This window comes from Nicotiana tomentosiformis, chromosome 3 (assembly GCF_000390325.3).
Source record: "Nicotiana tomentosiformis chromosome 3, ASM39032v3, whole genome shotgun sequence".
Lineage (NCBI taxonomy): Eukaryota > Viridiplantae > Streptophyta > Magnoliopsida > Solanales > Solanaceae > Nicotiana > Nicotiana tomentosiformis.
This window is the reverse complement of record NC_090814.1, coordinates 127,502,406-127,506,970: the sequence shown is the minus strand read 5'-3', so window position 1 is coordinate 127,506,970 and position 4,565 is coordinate 127,502,406. Positions and strand designations below refer to the sequence as shown.

At 41.4% G+C, this 4,565-nt stretch overlaps 1 non-coding gene across 1 annotated transcript; it reads right to left on the bottom strand.

Annotated features, from left to right (window-relative positions):
• Window positions 1–2,060: 2,060 nt before the first annotated feature.
• LOC117277739 (small nucleolar RNA R71) lies at window positions 2,061–2,167 on the bottom strand. Its single transcript, XR_004508082.1, has one exon. It is a non-coding gene; the product is annotated as a small nucleolar RNA R71 (small nucleolar RNA).
• Between the last annotated feature and the right edge of the window lie 2,398 nt (window positions 2,168–4,565).

The following is a 4,565-nucleotide window of genomic DNA, read 5'->3' as shown; positions in this document are numbered from 1 at the left end:
CATTGTGTGGTGACAAATACAATACTTTTTGACAGCTTTTGAACAGTGTTTAGCACACTGATAGTAGGCTATATTCATGCAATTTAGACACTACTTACACTCTAATTTAGCCATACTTTATTGATATTTGAATGCTAAAAGATAACAAAATGCTCTAATTAAGAATTTGATACTTTGCAGGAGCTACTCCGAGCTAGAAGGGAGCTAACGAGTGTTTTGGAGTCAACATGGAATGTGAAAGGGCAATCGAAGGTTAGCCCAGTCAAAAAGGAGCGAGAAAAGCAAGCGAAACGACCCCTCCAGGTGCGCGGCCACGGAGTGGGCCGCGGACTCAAGGCAGTGAGGCAGTCCAAATCCGCGGCCGGATCCGCGGCCGCGGACGAAAGCCAAACACGCAGGGTTAATTATGTAATTTTCTAGGAGACTAACCTAAACCTATATGAAACCTAAACTCGTCCAGAAGTAGGATAGAGATATTTTTAGAAGATTTTTTTGAGGCAAGAACGAGGAGGAGGAGACGGATAAATTCCTAAGAGTTTTCATCTTCTTCTTGATACTTCTATTTGTTGATTATGAATTATTTTAGTGATTTGTTTTCCATTAGCATGAGTAGCTAAATCTGTTATCTAGGGTTGATGGAACTAATTGTTGGATGAAGTCTTGACTCTATTTTGTTATAATTGAGCCGTGTTTGTTCTATGATTGTTCAATTACGTATTGTATTGTGGTTAATTGAAAGGGCCCTCGATTAATCGTGTCTATTCACCTTGTGTTGCTTGAGAAAGAACACTTGGTTAGATTGTTGTTGAACAATAACACTTTGGGGGAAGTTAAGAGATTAATTACTTGAATTTTAAAGTGGGGGTTAAAAATAACGAAACTTTGGTGGGATGATTCTGAGTTGCATAAATTGCTAACTAGAGTAGTTCGAGAGAATGCTTCCAGTAAGTTATCGTAATTGATCGAAAGGTAATTACGGTAGCCCGGAACTCATAATCCTCATAGAGTATTACATCGAGATTATAGCTAAAGAGTTGAGAATTAATCCGGCAATTGGGAAAATCAATAGCTCTAGATCCTTTTACCCTTGAATTCAATTTTAGTCTTGATTATTGCTAATTTTATTGTCATTTTTCCTTGGCTAAATAAATTCCACTGATTATTCATAAAACTATTGCATCTGGAAGTTGTCTGAGCTTATCATTAGCATTATTTAAGGTTGTAGTAAATAGGTTAGTTCCCTTTGGGATTCGACTCCGGACTTGAACCGGGTTATATTTGCAGTGATCGCTTAGTCCTTCTTACAAGGCATAGTTGGGCGTGATCAAATTTTGCGCCGTTGCCGGGGAACTAACGGTGTTATTTATTACAACTTTGAAGAATTGCTAGGATTCTTAGTTTGGATCAATTTCTTACGGTGTTTAATTTTTTTTTAATTGAAATTCTCACGTTTGAATTCTCGTGTGACTCAGGTGTATGCCTAGAAGCTCTTCGAGGGCTGGTAAACTTTTTGAAGGACTTTCAGACCCCGAGAAATCATTCAGGGCATTAAATCGAGCCAATAAGAAGAACAAACAGTTACAACAAAAACACACACTCAAAATTGAAATGGACAACGTGGACGATGTCAACAAAAACAATCGGAATAATCGGGTTGACCCAAACAATGGAGTGGTGGCACCTCTTGTGCCAGAAGCTGCTCTATATGATTGGGCACAACTAACTGCTGATAACTTAGCCACCGCCATTGCTGTACCTCAGATACAAGCAGAGACATTCCAGATCACCAACAACATGCTGCATCTATTGCAAAATAAGGGACTGTTCTCCGGGTCATACATTGAAGACCCACAACAACATCTGAAGAACTTTCTATCAATATGTGTGACCCAAAGACAGCCGAATGTGACTCCTGAAGCCATCAAGCTATTACTGTTTCCATTCTCTGTAACTGGAGAGGCTCAAACTTGACTGAATTCACTCCCAATAAACTCCATTGCCACTTAGGAAGATTAGTCAAACATTTCTTAAACAAATTTTATCCTCCCAAAAAGACTGCAAGGCAGATTGATGAGATATTGCAGTTCAGGCAAAAACCAACTGAGTCCTTGCAAGAAACCTGGGAGAGGTTCAAGGGTATGCTAGTAAAGTGTCCACACCATGGCATTCCAGATCAGATGCTGGAACAAAGATTCTACATGGGTTTAGCAGATAGTTTGAAGGCTAATGTAGACGCTTCAGCTGGGGGTGCATTTTTGAGCAAGACATTTACAGAGTGCAAGATTCTTCTTGACAAGATGACTCAAAATTCAGGCTGGATGGCTAGAGGTACGACACTTACACCAATAGTGCATTCTGTTGCTCTTGACCCAAACAATTCCCATGCAGAGAACATAGCCACTCTCATGACTCAGATGAGCATACTGACAAAGAAAATTGATGAGATGGGTACAAAACAAGTGCACATTATTGATACAATGAATGGAGGATTGTGCACTCCTTGTATAAACCAGTCATATGTGTGCTCGTGGAGTGGAGAGAATAACAATCAGGGCTTCAGAGAAGACATGAATTATGTCAATAATATTGGAGTTCAGAGGCAAGGTTGGCAACAATGGGGACCAACACCAAACCAGCAGTACAGACCCAACCTTCCACAACACAACCCCAATTCTGGAGGCGCACGACCACAAGGTCAAGTTGTGCCTTATCAAAGGCAGCAGGGCTATAATTAGAAGCACCAACAACAGTTGGCCTACCAACCACCTCATCAACAACAGGACAACAATATGGTAGAAGTCAGGGGTATGCTGCAACAACTCATTGGAACAAATGGTAAGATGCAAGAAAAGTTAGCAGCACATGATTCAGCAATCAAAGGCATTGAAACTCAACTGGAACAACTATCTATGGCCTTGAACAATCGCCTCCAAGGAACATTGCCTGCAGATAAAAATATTAACTTAAAGGAACAGAACCCAAATCAGATAATGGCAGTGAGTCTCAGGAATGGAAGAGATTTAGACAGAGAGCAAGAATTTTCTCAATTTAGGAGAGAGACTACGAAAACTACTCCAGTTACATTAGAGATAGATGAGTCAGAAGAGCTCACTGAGGTTGTAATTGAACAAGCACAGGTTGACAAGGGTAAGGAGAAGGACGGTGAACAAGTCTCAGAACAGGTGGCACCTCTTGTGCCAGAAGCTTCCAACAAAGAAAAGACATCAAGTAATGGACAAAGATTGATTCCTGCACCATTCCCTCAGAGATTGGCAAAACAAAAGAAAGATGATCAATAGAGGAAATTCATGGAAATGCTTCGACAAATTCAATTGAATATTCCACTGATGGATGCTTTGAGGGAAATGCCAGGGTATGCAAAAATGATGAAGGACCTGATGTCGCGGAAATTTGACTTCCAGGACATGTCCACTATAACTCTTACACAGACCTGCAACGCGGTAGTGACAAAACCTATGGCCCAAAAGGTGTCTGATCCAGGTAGCTTCACTATCCCATTGCACTATTGGGAGTTATGTTGTTGCTAAAGCATTGTGTGACTTGGGAGCCAGCATAAACTTGATGCCCTTGGCAATCTATACGAAATTGGGCATTGGCAAAGCTAGACCGACCTCAATGTTACTGCAACTGGCTGATCGCATAGTCAAAAGACCGACAGGAATTCTTGATGATGTGCTTGTGCAAGTGGGGAAATTTGTATTTCCTGCAAACTTTGTTATTCTTGATTGTCAGGTGGATGAAGAGATACACATCATTCTGGGAAGGCCATTCTTAGCCACTGGGAGAGCATTAATTGATTGTGAGACTGGAGAGTTGAAAATGAGGTTGAACAATGAAAAAATAATATTCAACTTTCAATAATCCATGAGGAGACCCAGTAAATTTGCAAACTGCTCATTAGTGGAGGCCGTATATGTGATACTGCAAGAAGAGGATGAGACCCTTAATGTCAAGGATCCACTAGAAGCCTACTTGATGAATTTGGAAGAGATGGACGGTGAAGAGTTGGCAGAGTGGGTCATGGCTCTCGAAGGTCAAGGATTATGGAAAAGGGAACCTCAGTTCGAGCCCCTACGCTTAGAAGAGAGAGCAACACCACCTGCAAAACCATCAATAAAGAAGCCACCACAGCTGGACCTGAAACCGCTTCCAGCCCACCTTAGGTACGCTTTCTTGTGGCCTAATTCTACTTTGCCTATTATTATATCATCTGGTTTGCTAGCTGTGCATGTAGAGAAACTATTGAAGGTATTTCAAGAATGTAAGACTGCCATTGGTTGGACCATGGCAGACATAAAGGGTATCAGCCCAGTCTTTTGCATGCACAAGATTCTTCTGGAAGAGGGGCACAAACCTTCCAGGGAACATCAACGATGTCTGAACCCAAATATGAAGGAAGTAGTAAAGAAGGAAGTGATCAAGTGGCTGGATGCGGGTATTATCTTCCCCATCTCTGATAGCCTATGGGTCAGTCCTGTCCAATGTGTGCCGAAAAAGGGAGGAATAACGGTCGTACAAAATGAGAATAACGAGTTGATCTCGAC